At 36.7% G+C, this 17,252-nt stretch overlaps 1 protein-coding gene across 1 annotated transcript in view; it reads right to left on the reverse strand.

The window, feature by feature from the left end:
* The window catches only part of LOC108746078 (tubulin polyglutamylase TTLL4-like), a 128,262-nt gene that overhangs the window by 97,763 nt on the left and 13,247 nt on the right, over window positions 1-17,252 (reverse strand). The window contains exon 2 of the mRNA XM_018482603.1: window positions 10,243-10,303. The gene's annotated coding sequence lies outside the window, so the exon portion shown is untranslated. The remainder of the gene's footprint in view (window positions 1-10,242; window positions 10,304-17,252) is intronic.

The raw sequence follows: 17,252 nt of genomic DNA on the forward strand, positions 1-17,252 counted from the left end.
AATATCATTTAAAATGCTACCCCGATGTAGAAAAAAGTAGAACGCAGCAACCATGCGGCAGAGCTGTCATAAAATATACTAACACCAAAAAAGTGGAACTAGAATTTATGAGAGTGAAACGAAATTTCGTAACGCGCTACGGGTAAAATATGTACGCGATTTTTCTCATTACTGTTTATGCCGAGGGAAAAAATGTACTTATCGCGACGGTAAGCAACGCTTGTTATTGCGAGGACATTCATCCGTTGTGAAACATGCTGCTTGCCCTTGACAGGACGAAGAAAGGATCCAGAAATCCAATGCGGGCTAATTAAATTCGACGAGAGGGTGCAGGTGTTCGAGTTTTCCAAAGAATCTCCGTTATACGTGTCGATATTACAAACTCGAATCGCAGATCAATGAACACAGGCTCGTTTATAAATTACTATTACACGAAGGGTAGTTAACCGCTAGTATTAATTTAATTCCTGAAAGATATAAAAGAAGACCTGTCGTCGTAAAAATTTAGAATATTACAATCCCTCGAAATATATCTACGCTGAAGAAAAAATTGAATTTTAATAAATAATAATATTTGTTTTTATAGTTCGAAGTAAATATTAAGTAAACATGTATTTATTGGATATTATTAATTTGATTTAATTAACATTTTTTTTCATTAAGTAAATATTATTTATACTGTAAATAAATGTTTACTTATTGTTACTATTCAAAGAAATACGTATTAAGATTTAGTATATTTTTTTAATGTCGCAACACAATTTTTTCTAATTATATGTTGTATCGTGTAATATAAAACTTGCAAAAACGTTCATTCTAAAAAGATTTTTTGCTAGAAATCTTACTTTAAATATTAAATAATAGATATTAAATAACAGATATAACGTCGAAATTGATTTTATTTTGAACTTTAGTACGATGCACAGAATATTTAATAATCATATATATTCTAGCCACACACATTGTGATTTTGCGCGCGTAATTCCCCACGTGCAAACTCCATGGGATTGTAGGATCAACGCGTAAAGGTTGTAAAGATCTCTAAGCAGACCCTAAGTCTCCTCGCGATGTGTAATCCTCTGCTCTTGCACGTTTCGCAGCTAAATTCGTATGTCGCGATTCAAAAAGATGTAAGAGAAGGATCGTCCATGCGTAACGGACCGTTCAATTCGTCAAAACGAGCGCACTCTATAGCAGCCTCGATCCCTTCCTAGATCGAGCCCGATTAAGTCCTACTTTGATCCCGTAAGCAGGCCTTACGGGACCGTGATAAAACGCGTATTTGGAAAACACGAGTTCTACTCCGAACATCTTTACGCGCCACCGGAGATATTTAACGATACGAGCCCTCGTAAAAAAAGCTACTAGGTGTGGACTTGCACGCATGATCGAATCGCGATCGGCAAAGGTAAACTACTGAAAGAAAAAAATAACATCGACGAATTCAGACAATGTCGGATTGCAATCTTTTCTAACGGCGTTAAGATGACGTCTCTGATTTCAATCATGGTGCTGTCTCACAACTATGTTTTCTATAGATTGCCATACAAACGCCATGAAGTAACTTTTCGGGTTTTTAAATAAGATAATGATTCATAATTTAAATATCTATAAATATAGATAAATTCATATTTATCCAAAAATTATTTAACTTTTTGTTGCAATATTATCATACAATTTTCTACAGAAACATCAATAACATTAGAAATCACATACAAATATCGGCGCTGATAAAAACGATATCGTTCATGATTGACAGCCTATTCAGCCCCCTCACAAAAAAATTTTTTTACGAATTTTGAGAGCATAATTTGCACTCTTAAAATAGCGCATTATTATATAATTTATTCATTAAGATTTGGTTAAGTGGGAGGAGGGGGGGAGGCGGGGAAAGCTAAGTGGACGTAAAAATATAATTAAAAAATTCTCTATGTAGCAATATAAAATTTAGTTTTAAAAAACATATTTAAGTATTTGATAAAATATTTAGACGCTTATAAATTTTCATTAGACATATTGTTTGCCATCGTAGAAATTTTTATAGAGGAATAAAATCACTTAAAAATTGCTTGAGCATGACAGAGAAATATCGCAACGTTCGCTTACTAAATTCATGCACATAAACCACAATTCGAAAGGCTCTCTAAAATTAGACACGATCAATGAAATTGTTTGACTTGACAAACACATTTCGAGCCTCGACAAACATGATCCGTGACAATCTGACGATCTGCACTCCATCGCTCGATCTCGACGGAACGAGCATGAAGTTGATACCGAATAAGAAAATTATTCGGCGAGTCCGTTCTAGATCGAAATAATTTTCCACGCGAGGTCGACACGCCGCACCGCAGAATTTCCGCGCCACTTTTCCGCGGTGGATGATGCACGCGGTACTGTACGGCATTGTACGTCCTGATTTTCACGGTCGCTGGGACCTTTTCGGAGATCCCAACCATCCGAATTGTTCGCCCGAATCTAAGGTGTTGAATAAAATCGACGGCCGCGGAAAAAAATCCGCGATCGTCGAGAGGTTGAAAAGGCAATCGCGTCACGCCGATTTTCGCGTTGCCCGGTAGAAAGATCGAGGCAAGAGCGCTGAAAAGAAGGTAAAGAGAAGCGGTAGCAGTCTAAAATGCACGGATGGGGACCACCCGTTCCGCTGCGTTAGCTGGGGCCTACAGCATCTCGTTTCTTGCCTTTGAGCCGACGGATATACCGATTTCGGAACTCTTCGTCGACTTCTTTTCTTTCTTTTCTCGCGGACGAGCCACTTTTGTCGCAACCACCCTTCTTTCGCGTGATCGCCACCCTAATATTCCGTGACGACAGGTCACTCCCGCTTCTCTACAGCTATCAATACACCCTCCCTTCATGCTCTCGGTTAAACGTTATTTACAAGGCCCGCTTTGCCATCAAAGAGACGAGCACCAGCTGTCGAATCATCCGCGCTGATTGTTCGGTTAGAAATGAGACAACTTCTGTGTGTGAAGAATCACGACAAATTTTATAAGCAGACTTTATATTAAGCAATTCGTTTCTTCATATTTGTTATGAAGTACTAATTAGTTTTGTAATATTCACATGTGGCTATCATCTTTAAAATATCAATTTATTGCGTTGCATTTACATGAGCTTACTTTTCTACATCGATTATAATCTTTATTTTATATTACAAACCTCAAAATTAATTCTTAATAGTCAACTTCAAAATATTTTTAATCATTAAATTTTTGTTACATTAAAAAAATTAACTTCATCAGAATTTAAATTAAAGTTTAATATCTTTATTTTTTTTGATCGTAAAATAAAATCAATTATTAAATAATTTTTTATTTGGTGCAATTATAGAGAGAATAAATTTTCTCTTTCGTTATTTAAGGAAATAGAAAATTCTCTGTAGAGAACTGTTCGAAACGTAGACATGCTCGCGCGCGCGTTGCAGATTAAAATAACACCTCGTATTGATTGCGCAACGATGGCGGCAACGAGTTTGGCAAAGTAATTTTTATTTCGAGGGAGGGGGATCAACCAGTTATAGTGATCATTCGAGAGACGAGACCGTGTATGGAGAAGTAATTGCTCGGATTCGTTCTTGTTGTCAGCTGACGTGAGAGTCGGATGCCTCGTTCGTTACTTTCGGCCGAGTGGTGCCGAAAAAGGCTACTGTAATTAAATCTTTTTAAAGTGATTTAATAACACGATTTCGGGACTATACGCGACGATAATGTTGCGTCAGGCGTCACATAACGCGATCCGAGAGAACATCGCCAGGCAAAAGAAAAGCTCGAGGTAAGAAATCGAGGCTCTTCTTAAGGTACTCGCAATCGAGGATCTTGCGATGCTTTCTTTCGAGCGGAAATCGGCCGCGCCGTCGCCGCCGAAAAGGAGCAACACACGCTCGGTGATTCACAAAAAAAGCTACGAAATTACGAGGGATGTTCAAAATATTGGACAAACTAAAAGGCCCTTCCAAATCTTCACAGATCACTGAAATGGAAGTGTAATTGAAAGTTTTCAAGCATGTGATTTGACTATATCGTTTCTCGGAGAGGAAAGTTTCAAATGCAATTTTACATATTTAAGGTATTTTTGTCATGATGGGATCTTAAACTAGCATTTTTAATCAATTATTCTTTTGTATACAAATTTATTTAATGTGTTTAAAATAAAACAATAACTGTATGAGAAATGTATGTTATACTCTATGTACTGTATTATGATTACTTCACTGGAATGGTCAAGATAAGAAAAAAAAAAAAAGATATACATTTAATTGTGTAACGCAACGGGAAAGAAACGGAGTTTCACGGAAAATCTGGTTACCTTTCCAGATACGCGGGGAGCGCGTATAACAAAAAGACAAAAGAGTCTCACGCGAGAAGAGATACCAATTTCCACGCACGCCACGAAATCACCTTATAATAACACGGAAGGGATTTTTCCCCCCTGTTGTTCATCACGCCAACGTAATGATACGGAAGATTTCTTTTCCCGCGTTGGCAGTCCTCGCGCGCGAAGGATAAAAGAAATCGTGCCATCGACGTACAAGGAGATTATAATAGTCATTAGGCTATTTCGGACGTTACGAGGAAGAAGACAAGCAGAGAGAAAGGGAGGGAAGGAAGAATAGAGGAAAGGAGAGGAAAGAGGGATCTCTGGATGGACCACAGTTTTTTGTGCCCCTTGGGGGTTTATAGCGTCGACGGGGCACTTGTCACGCCAGTGGATGCACGTGTTCTAATGGATATGCCGGACGCAGATGAGAAAAAATGTGGCTTCCCTAGGCAAAGGCATAGGTTAGCGCGGAGAGATATCTAGGAGTCTCGACTCCGAAGGAAGACGAGATAGATGATGAGCTCGAGGCACGCAGGGCCGCATTTGGTCGCCAATCCTAAGAAGTAGTTTCAAGAAACTCACTTATGAAACACATTTCCGAGCAGAGAATTAATCGCTGAGCGCTGAATTTTTCTCTAGGAGTGAAAACTAAGAAAATAAAATGATTTTAATAACAAACCTAACCAAGTAATAATCACGTACTATTTTATAAGGATCTCTCTTATAAAGAAGCTTTCTAAAACGCAATTTGTTAATTTGTCCGCCTATTTTTTACAAATCAATAACTTTGGCAACACTTCTAAAATTTTCATCAAAAATCATAAAGACAAATAACAATCAATATTAGCCAGTGTGAAATGATATTTAAAAAACAAATTATTTTTTAAGACAACATATAAAAGAATTATAAATCAAATATTTTAATTTAATAATTTAAAAATTGTAAATATAATATAAATACAATAATGTATGAAAAAATTTATAAAAATACTTTTATAAAATCTCCCTAATATTCATACACTTTTGTATTATTTAAAAAATAAAGAGACTTAATTAATGTCAATGAATTAAATACTAGAACAAATCATACTTTGGACAAGGAATGAATTTCATTCAGATAATTATAGAATGTATAGAAAAGATAAAAGCCTGCAGCCCTGTAAGAATAACGTTATCTGACGTAGAAATCTTCGAAGGGCCGACGTAGCCCAGGCCTGCTTCTCTCTTTCTTTTTCTTTTCGCTTTCTCCTTCTGCTGCTCTGACTCACCCTTGCACGTGTTCAATTTCAGCCCCTTTGAAAGCTCGTTCCTTATCCCGCTGGTCAGGATCCTAGAGAATCTTCGCCGCCGGACTCGAATGAGGTCCTTTCTCGGCCAACCGCTCCGCCCACAGGACCCTTCGCGAGAAAAGGATCGGGCCCCGACCAAAGAGACCCATCAAACTACTTCTCCACGTGTACGTAAAAAAGATTTGGGAGGCACAAAGACGAAGGGGGACGCGCCGTCCAGTGATGGTCGTCGTCTCATCTTCGCGAAAAGTCATTGTCGCCTCTGACGTTCAAACGAGCATTTTCGAATAATTGTTATCGTACATTGACGATTCGGGGCGAGTCCAGACGGCGTGGCAACCCAGAGAAACGTCATCGAATCAACGAATGAATCGGTATCGAGCCTTTGTGGAGCGCCGATATTTAATAGACACCGATTCGTAATAAATCGCGTGAGACGAAATTAAGCGCCGTCTAGCATCATTCGTAGATTTTTATGTATCAAGAAAAATTGTAAAGAATATGTTAGAAATGAATCAAAACGTGCCTCTATTTAATTTTCATCGAACGTGTTGAATTAAAGTATAATAATTGTTGAGATTTTTTTTCATTTTTCAGAAAGAAATCATTTTAAGTTGTAACGTAAAATATCTATTGTAATTTTTATATATCTTTGATTATAAATCAATAAAATTGAGAGAAAGAAAGAGAGAAATCATTTTTCAACTAAAATTACTATTGTATATTTATTAGTAATGTAATATTAACCTTCTAGGAAGAGCATTGTCATAAAAAAAAAACAATTTTTAATGATAATTTTTATTATTCTTTTTCGTATGTCTTTGATTTATAGGATCTTAACTGTCCATTAGAAAGAATTTTCAACGCTTTGCAAAATGACAAGATTTACGTATCTGCAATATCGCTACATCCACAAAAATAAAAAAAAACGCACCCGCGAGACCAAATATTACTCACGTATGAACGGAAAAAAAAAAGATTGTAAAACGCAAAACGGAAAAGAACTCGTGAGCATTTCTTCTTCTGAAGGAAGACAAATCGAATAGACAGGATACCACGATGACACGGTCCACACTAATCCAGTGATAGAAATCCTTAAGCTGCTACCGGTCATTCGGTGGCAGTGTAGGAGGGCGGCACAGAAAGGGAAGAAGGGAAATGTATAATTTATAATGATAATCCTTTAAGAATGGATCCGTGCCTTGAAGGCAGATTCATGGTCCTGCGATCTTCAATGCGACTCTCTTTCCGACACTCTTTCAAAACTCCCCCTCCGCTCGAAATTTTTTTCTCCTTCACCCCCGGTCGAGCGAATCACACATATCGATCGAGCATGCGGCAGTTTCGTAAGAATCTTGTGTTTACATAGGTGCAGGGCTTGCGAGGGACAGCTGTTTATTTAGGGACATAATGGTGATTCGTAAATGAAAAACGGATCTTTCCAAGCTCGACGCGCAAGACTTTGGAAGATTTTGGATCCGAAGGATCGAAGGAAGGAATATCATCGCGCAGTCCTCCAAGAAGTTTGTCGAGACTCTCGAATTTGGTGTACTGAGTAATGTTTGATATTGATATTAGGATTTTCGTGTGTTGATCTTAAAGCCTATTAAATTCATCATAAACTGATTGATGAACTATTGATGTCTTTGTCGAAATTAAATATTTCGAGGGGGTTGGATTCTCAAGATTTTTTTAAACTCCAAGAGCCTTCTCGACAAAACGTGATACGCATGACTTCAATATTGTGCGTGTACGGTTAATAATTCTTACAATTAAAAGAGAGGAAATTAAAATATTTTAAATTATTTTATATAGGCAAAATATATCATAACAATGTATAATAAAAAAGATGACACGGAATAAATAAAATTCAATCTTTAAAAAACGTTTTTTCCTTCTGTAAGTCTAAGGAAGATTTACACCGACCGTTCAGCATTATATAAAAGCAACGAGTAACAATTTTGAGAATATCCCGACGCAAAATTTATGCGTCACGGATATACAGTTGTCTGCATACGAATCCTTCCCCTTTTCTATGGCGTGTTTAAGATGACGAAATTCGCTATTGAAAAATACGTGTCGGAGCATCATGCGAGAGAGTTAGAATGCGTCCCTTTAAAGACTTTCTCACAACGCAACCCCCCCCCCCCCCGAGAATGCACTCACCCACGTTAGATTCGCTTTTCAAGCGTTGCGGCAGGTCCACGCATCCGGCAGGATCGTCCTCTTTTGCGCGAGAAACGAAGCCCATCTACTGATCTACGCGGAAGATCGTGCAAGTTCGAACACGTCTCGTTTGCCGCTGGCACGTGAAGAAACTTGATCAAAGCGAGTGTGCCCCTGAATGCCCTGTGCAGGTTCGAATCTGCACCGACGGATCGATGCAAGGAATCTGACGCAAGCATTTCGAGTTTACGTAACACAAAAAGCAATCTTTTCTTCTTTTGAGCAGATATCATTCTGCCTTTGAGCAAAATGGCGAAACGGACCTGTTCAAACTTGCAATCTATTTCAGAAAAAGTCCTTTCTTCGAGTTTCTTCTTGTTTCTTTATTCGAGTAATCTTGTTTTATATTTTCTAAAATTGTATCATTCTATCGTCATTCCTAAGAAATTATTTTTTTATGTTTTGTTCACGTAATTGTTTTCAAAATGTAAATTGTATATTCAGGGATAGATCAAAAGCAATTAAAATATTGATAAAAATAGGGCAGTATTATTCGAAATTTTTCTCAAATTTTCTCAAGTCTTCTTGGCTATTTGACATTATCTCAATTATTTAAAAAAAAAAACTTAAAATAAATTTTATTTTTAAAAACTTATATATAGAGATTCAATATTTTTAAGAACTCCATAACATATTCACATATCGAAAGATGTTACAATTTCAAACATGGTAAAATTCAAAATTGAATAAAATTTAAATCCAAGTTTCGAGGTTCAAGTTTGGTAATCTTCTCATTGTATGAATGGTATCAAACAAGAAAAAATCAAAGCTGAAATTCGATAATAGGATTCAAATCTTATTTCATTCAGAATTGTTATCATATTTGAAATTGTATTACCTTATCCAATATGTATACATATATTAACTTAAAATATAAATCTGTATACTTTTAAGAATACCGTAAAGATTGTTGAAATACTTGAGATAACGAAAGACTTAAAAAAGTTTAACAAAAAAATATGTATTAGATCAATATAAAAGATACTACACATTGCACTACATCAGACGAATATAGTTCATCGCAAGAAATTTCGTTCTACTGCACCGTTAAACAGACATTTTCTGTTTTCAACCCTCCGATCCGCTAACCTAGAATGTCAACCCTTTTACCTGCGAAGCACCGAAAGGATTAGCGGAAACTCGCGAACAATAAGGAAAAGGGTTTCCCTCCCGACAGGATACACCTGTGAAAGGGTTGAGTCGCTGGATAAAAGATCTCTGATTGCGAGTCAAAATTCGGGATGTTAGCGACAAGTGCAATAATCGAAACACTTAGTTTTATTAATGAACTAATCTTCCTGTTTCCGATAAAAATCTGTAAAAATCTAAAGTTGGTGATTTCACGCACCTGGTGTGTTTAGTAAAAACGTAGAAAAAGGGCAGCTGCGGAAATTGTGTTGCATATGCGTATCGTGCAGTCGGTGGTGCGCGCGACAGGTTTTCCCGGTGAGAAACGAAACACGATGGCGACGACGATGACGACGAATCAACCCTTGAATCGTCTTGAGTTCTCTTTCAATAAGTTCGATTCGTTCTCGGCGCAAGATCGAAGTGTCGCTTTTATGATTGCGTGCTGCGCGCACATGTGCCTGGTCGCGAGGGCGAGAGTGCCCTTTGTGCGTGCGTTTGACCCTTTTTACCTGGATCACTCTTGCCTCTCTCGGTTCTCGTTGTGACGCGAGAAGGGAACGAAGGGGAAAAATAACGAACAAACACCGGCCGGTGCTTACCCCGTACAGTGGCCCATTCAACGGTGTAAGATATGCATCTACGATCCCGAATGGACCCCGAAAATAACGAAATACAAACGGAGATTTTCGTGATTTTGAATAATATTGCATTCACCCGCCCGTGGCCACCCTTAACCCCACCCGATACCGCTCCAACGTTTCAATAGGATTTCGAAAGGGTCCTTTCGCGCGTCGCGGCATTATGATTCAGTCCTTTTTATTCTATCCACGAAAATTCCATGGACCGGTCCGAGGGGACAAAGGATTCCGCGTGGTTCTCCGATGGACGGACAAGCGAGTCCAGACGGATAAAGAATTTATCCGCGAAGGGGATGAATCGTTCGATCTTAAGGAAACGGTGAAATACTGAACAACATCTTGCAATCTGTCGCGCAGATTTCGCTTTTTACTTCGAAAAGTAGACGATTCGCGAATTATCCTTATATATCATAATTTTTATAGTCACTAAACATTAGAAAGTCTTTCAAATTTGTGGTTGAAAGTGCATTCATGTTACAGAAAATATAACAATAAACGCATCAAACATATAGTTAATAACACGGAGAAGTATACTTGTTTAGAGTCATATTAAATCAAAGACAACGCAAAATGCTTAGTGGAAAAATTTGTATAAGAAATATGTATATATATGGACTCACCAACACCAACCAACACCTGAGCTCGTCAATCCGCTTCAGTCGTTCCGCGTTGCAGCTTCACCTGCGGTCAAAAATTAGCGAAACGTTAATTCACGAAATAACAGTGCGTTTTATTGTACGGGTGATAAAATGCATTCCGGTGCGGCTGTCGGATACAAAACGAAGGAAAATGCAAGAAGGCAAATTATTATCGCGCGCGAACTTCAACGCAAACATTAAACGTTTCGTCGAAGACGTTAAAGCTTTACGAATTATATTGAGCGGTAAAAAAAACTCGTTAGAAATCGCCGTACCCTCGGTAATTTAAGATGTAATTCGGTCCAATTACACATGGTGCCGCCTTAATAACCGAAATTTGTATCGACCCGCGACCGACACCCCCTAAAAAATATTTGATAAGCACCGAAAAAAGTGTAATAGTCTGGGCTTACTATAAATTCACTCCGTTCGTCGTGAAGTGGCAAACAGCACCCGCTAGACTGAGTATTCGAAGTAACGAGTTAAATCGAATAAAATTTATACGATTTTAATGTATCCTTAATTAGTCACGGTTCCTTTTAAAAATGTCACATTTTCTCCCTTTTTTTCCTATAGCCTTACAATATTTTATTGTTGCATTCGTTAAATAATAAATGTAAAATGTATTTTTAATTTTATATATAATTATAGATATAAAACACATATCATAAAATAGTGAACTTAAAATTATATTAAATTTACATAAATTATATTAATGAATTATATTAAGAAATTATATCTTATTAAGTTTTATATTTAGATACACGTTTAAAAATAGAACATGATAAAAATATCAATAAGTGATTCAAATTATTTCTATATGCATAATTTTCAGATGTAAAAAAACAGAATATATTTTACGAACTCCTTGCGCACGTTAAATTCAGATCCCTACGCACAAGATGAGAGATAAAATTCCAATCAAGTAGATCTCTAAGGACGATACCTGCCAAAAACGATTACTAATCTCGTAAAGGTGAGAAATAAAAAACGAGTACAGTAGTCGTTGGACTATTTTTTGCCCCAGGTACAAATAAGATCCTCTCCTTTTTTAATATTATCTCTTTGATGTGCCCTTGATGTAACCTCGTCCTTTATTCTTTTTTTACCTTATACTAAACTGAAGGTAACATTAATTAATAATTTCAAGGAAAAATGCAATGAGCAAACAATAATTTGCACAAGAAGAATAAGATAAAAATTGTGTGATAGCTAAAAAAAATTATATAAACAGTTATAAATGGAAAATCTTATAACTTTGAATTATATCGTAGGTACATATAAATATTAAACACGATCATCTAACTGAAGCCCGATTCCAATATAAGATTAACTTTAATATCAATTTAACTTACTGCTTATCTTTTTTTAATTTACAATAAGTTAAACCAATATTAAACTTAATCTTACATTGGCGGAACTAGCTTTTGAAAATCATACTTAGCAAGCTAGATATAGAATACAAAAATCAAACCAGATAGAACGCAACGTTACGTGATAATTATCATTGCACACAGAATCGTACGGACGAATCACCCTGAAGAATGCACGTAAAAGAATCAACTGCCTTCTCTCTTTTCTCGCGTGCGCTCACGCGTAATGGTACTGATTTTAAGATCAAGATAATTCACTGCATCAACCGCGGATGCAGTTACCATCGCCTCGAGAAATAAAGCGAGACGCAGCTACCTTGGCACCGGCGTGGCGCGGCAGCGTCGTTCGGATTTCGTCGTTCCATTTACAAACGATGTTATCGGGCATTAAAATCCATGGAATGTTCTCGGTAGGATATTTTATTACCGCCCTTAAGGTGTTCCATCAGTGAAATCCATCAGTGAAATCATATCGCCTTTCGATTAGACGTACCGTCACTAAAGGTAGATTAGTATCGTTTTCGGATGCTCTTTAAATCTCGATGGCACAAAGCGTTTCCTAGTTTTTTTTATTACCCTTCACAATACGACATTAGACTTCCAACTAATTTAAGTTCAAATCATATCGCATTACTTGCAGAAATGTAAAAAAAAGTTAGAAAATTACATGTAGACAATGATGTAATCGTATTATAACTCTCTGCCAGCTGTTGGACTTTAAAAGCACAATCGAATTTTTTTATTGTAAACTCTGGTGAATAAATTTAATTCATAAATTTAAATTACAAAATTTATAATTAAAAATTATAATTAAGTGAACAATGTAAATATAATTTAAATCTGTAAAAAGTAAGGAAACTCCAACTTCTAAGATAATAAAAATTTGTTAAAGCTTTCACAAGTAAGATTTCTTTTTCAAATTTTTATATAGACTGAAGAACACAAGATATAAAAATATGTACTGAAAATCGAAGACTTAGACTGCGAAAGGTGAAAATATTTCACATATTTTGTCAACGGAGAATTAATGTACTTCTAATAAATTAATTTTACTTAAATCATATTGTCTACGTAACAAAAAAAATAAACTACACAAATTGGTTAAAATATTTTATTCTGAAAATTTAAAGTTTACTAAAAATTTGAACAATCTGACACCATAAAGTTTTTGTTAAAAAAAATTTCTTTAAACTTGCTACAAAATGTATAATTTAAAAAAACACATAATAGTATCAGATATCTATCCTGTGAAAAATTTACGAAATAGGGATATCTCGCATATCCTTTGTTTCACCTCTGCAATCATCTCGCCAATTTATCCACAACCGACTCAATGAACCGTAAAGGAAATCATTTATTAAAGTCCACGAGAAAGAGAGAGCGAGCGAGTAAGCGAGCGAGCGACTGCAGCCGAGTAACATACGTCAGAAATTTTCAACAGAAACCAACCGGATTCACGGTGGGCGCCGTGCACAGGCCAAGTTATCTCGATCTCGAAATCGGCACGATTACACGCGAGTGCGCGAGGAGGAAGCAGAAAAAGAAGCAGAGGAAGGCGGAAAGAGCAAAGAAAGGGAGCGAGAGCGAGAGGAGCGCGGCAAGACGAGGATGCACTTCTGCTTGCACCTGCCGGTGACGTCAGAAGGGACTTCTTGTTTGGGCCTGCTCAGCCCCGGGGGTCACTACTACTGTTTTAAGTTAGCCTGCTCGCTTCTTCGCCTTCCCTTTTCCCTTCAAGCCCTCACGAGGGCTCTCCCTTTTCGCGTCTACCCGCTGCATCGTCGAACATGCGTGTACAAGTCGGACGCGAGCGCAAAGAATGCCGCGCCGGTCATTGCTCATATATTAATTATATGCTAATGAGGATACCGTGCAGAGTCTCATTCTCAAACGCTCGATGGGCATTTCCATGATCATGATCTTTATTTAACAAAAATGGATTTCTTTGATAAATAATCGTCTTAAGTAATCACAAATTTATTGTCCAGAGATTTAATTCTGTATTCTAACTTGTGTTAAGTATAATCTTCAGAATTCAATTGAATAATTACACTGAAAATTTCTATATAATATGATCAGTTTTGTCAGCAATCGCAAATTTTTTATTTCATTCTCTCTGTGTGAATAATTATCTTTGCATTATGCATTTTCTTTGAAATCATTAATCAATCTTCACTTAATATTCAATAAAAAAAAGTATATTTCTTTCTAGTATTGTTCCTAATTTTTTTTTCTCCTCCACAAAAATAAATACTAAAAATAAAAGTAATTTATGTTACATTTGTTCTCGCAAATACTTTATTTGTGCTAGATAAAATAATACCGACTTCCATAATATCCAATATATGCTGCACTTGCGATAACGTGCGTTGTAAAATCGAAAAAAGATCCTTATCTGCAGATGCTGTAATAAATAAACAAAAGAAATTCACGTGTGCCATCTTTTCCTCGAGCCATCTCTTAGATGCATTCCGCAACGCGCGTTCAACCTGATTATTCAGGCGTTCGCGGATTCTTTTTCTCGTCGGTTAATGACGCGATAAGCGATCTCTACTATCGAGTGGCAGAATGCCAGGGGTAGCATTTTAATCAAGATTGTGTCATATCGCTCACCTCTAATGTTTGCTACGGCCAAACGTGAAGGGGATCGCACGTTCCACCTTCGGAATAACGTTTTATCTGATGAGACCCGCGACACTCGTCTCGCACGTGATTTGCATAATCTAATACCCTCGTCGGAGGCCCAGAATAAATATGCGAATATGACGCGTCGTTTCTGCGAGATTCAAAGCGATATAATATAATTTGCAAGCGTGATAATAGCTTCGGGTGCTGCGAAATATTTTCAGCAAAAATATTAAGCAGATTTGTCTTTAATTATTTCAATATAAAGAAAATTTCGACTAAATTCATAAATATAATATTGAATTAAAATGTACAGCCATCTTTTTGTTCAAAAGAACAAAAGATGCTTCCTTGTTTAAGAAAAAAGTTGAAAAATAATTCATCACAGAACTTTAATGAGTTTTATAATACATAGTATAAGAAGCTTCAATAAAACTGATATTTAGGATTTTCATATTTTCCAATATAGAAATTATCGTTAACTTATCCAGACATAAATATATCAAGTAAAACTACAAATATATCAAATCAACTCCGAATATATCAAGAGACAGTTTTGATAACCAAATGATTTGGATAATAGAAACTCACCAGTTCTTCCCTTTATCATTTATATTTATTAATTCCGATAATAGAAGCTAACATTTAAGAAACTGAAGTCGAACGTGCCTATTTTCCTACCTATAGTCAGTTTCGATAATAAAAGCTCGGCTATGAGTTCATATATTTGAAACTGAGCACGAACTTGCTCGTGCATTATATAAATAGAGTGCAGATAAACGGAGTTTCTATTATAAATAAATCTCAAAATTATAAAATCAAATATTAATGCCCGAGAAATTTATGCTGTTAATTAATGGATCAGAGGGATACGTGTTGCTCAAGAAACGCACACGCATCTTCGATATTTATTCATGCTGCACGCGCTCGTGCCTTTTCGTTCCGTTAAACGATACGTCATTATCGACGATAATAAAATGTACAAGTATAAATTTCCGAATGGGAATGCACGTTGCTAAAATCCAACGAAACGTTTCCAAACCGATGGTGTCTCCACATAGTGAACGAGAAAAACGATCATGAATTATTAATTTCACGTAAGACGCCTCCGAAACGACGTGCGCATCCGCACGAAAACACGTGGGCGCGGCTTTAAATCAGGACACCGCGCGAATGGTCTCGAATTAATTAAAATTTGACGGTCGTATTAAGAACCGGTTGTAAGATCTATCCGATCCAGCGATGAAGATCCTGCGAGACGAGAACGAGTATTTCTTTCCAACGATTGCGAGAAGAGAACGAGAGAAATGAAATGAGCGAGTCCCTGAGAACTGTTAGAACAGAACGTCCGCGGATCTACTCGCAAACCGGTTTAAATTCACGATTAACAGGAAACGTGCGGAATTATCCGTTTCCTCAATTTTCATTAGAGAGTTGCCTGCTACCTACGAGTTGAAGACGCTCGAGTTGAAGTCACTGTTGCGATTGAATCCGTTAGATTCAGCGAAACATCGGCAAATATGACAATTGTCTATGAATATATTGTTTTATGCTATTTGATTTCATATGTTAATTGTGCATAAACGGAAATAAGCGAGGCTTGGAGCACTTTTACGAGTTTAGTTGGTGTAATATTCAGCATACGATACACTCCATCGACTTGGCTAGCACACATAGGTGAAACATATATATTAAGCAATCGATCGATATGCTTAACGATCCACGACGCTTTTAAATGCGTCATTCGTATGAAAGGTCGATGATTTTTCGGTTGAATGTAGAACAAGGCGAAAATTAAAGTTCGTCAAGTTCGCGAGTTAAAAAACGAAGGTGACACGATTGCTACGTCAATAATGTTTAATTAAATATTCCATAAACTTTCGAAACAAAGATGAAAAATCAAAGATAAGATCAAATCTGAATTGGAAATTATATACAAAGATTAACTAAGTAGAATATATGTTAAGCATAATTGAATATATAAATAACTATGGAATATATAAATAACGCATGAATATTCTTATGTTTATATTTAATTTCAACTTATACCGATAAACATAAATTATAGTTTGTATGTTATTTTCAAGTAGGTAGTAGTAGGTAGGTAGTAGTAGTTCAAAAAAAATTTCCAGCAATTGATAAAAAAGCGATTGTCACATTACAATAATATAATAAGAAGCGTAATATTTGCACTACTTGTTGCTGTGTATCAATTTGACAAATCCTTCGAAAAAGTGTTCAGAAAAACTGTTCAGAATTTAAAAATAGAAAAGTGATAATTTTAACACGAGAGCAAATAAAATAACCCTTGCAAATCATAAAAGGTTCACCGCAGTCGGCAGTTTCAAGGCTCGCTTCACCTGCCCCAAACTATATTTCCGAAATGCAAGTGAAAACAAATAATACCCGAGTGTAATACCTGTTCTTCGAGGGAGCAAAGTTTGCCTGCGGCAGTTTGTACGGCTACAACATGCCTGCCCAACTCGACGGGACCCTCCACAACTCGATTTTCACCCTCGATAGGTTTCCACTGCTGTTCAGGTGCATCACTAAAACCTCCCTTAAACCGTAGCGCCGATGATTTTACATTTAAATCAATGCAAGTAGATGCTTCCTTCCCCTCTCTGTGCAATATAAATTATTTGCAAGAATTGAGTTGAAAAAATCCTCGCAACATATATTCATTAACTTGTATATATATTTATAGATTTATCTCTATCTGGTACTGACATATCCATAAAGTATCCGTATTCACCTGATGCTCGTATATCATGAAACAGGTTGTAAAAAAAGTCCCACCCTGTAAAAAAGAGTCGGCAATTCATAGGGTGCGAGGTGAAGCAGAAAAAGTTCACCTCACAAAACTTTCAGACTTTTTTTATGACGGTACAGCTAATGGACGTACCGTGATCGTGTCATGAAGACAAGGGGCCGAGTTTCGAGATAACAAAAAATCCGGTCGGAGGCGTATTTAGTAGCGGGGGGGGGGGGGGG

This window comes from Trachymyrmex septentrionalis, unplaced genomic scaffold (assembly GCF_001594115.1).
Source record: "Trachymyrmex septentrionalis isolate Tsep2-gDNA-1 unplaced genomic scaffold, Tsep1.0 scaffold16, whole genome shotgun sequence".
NCBI classification, from domain to species: Eukaryota; Metazoa; Arthropoda; class Insecta; order Hymenoptera; family Formicidae; genus Trachymyrmex; species Trachymyrmex septentrionalis.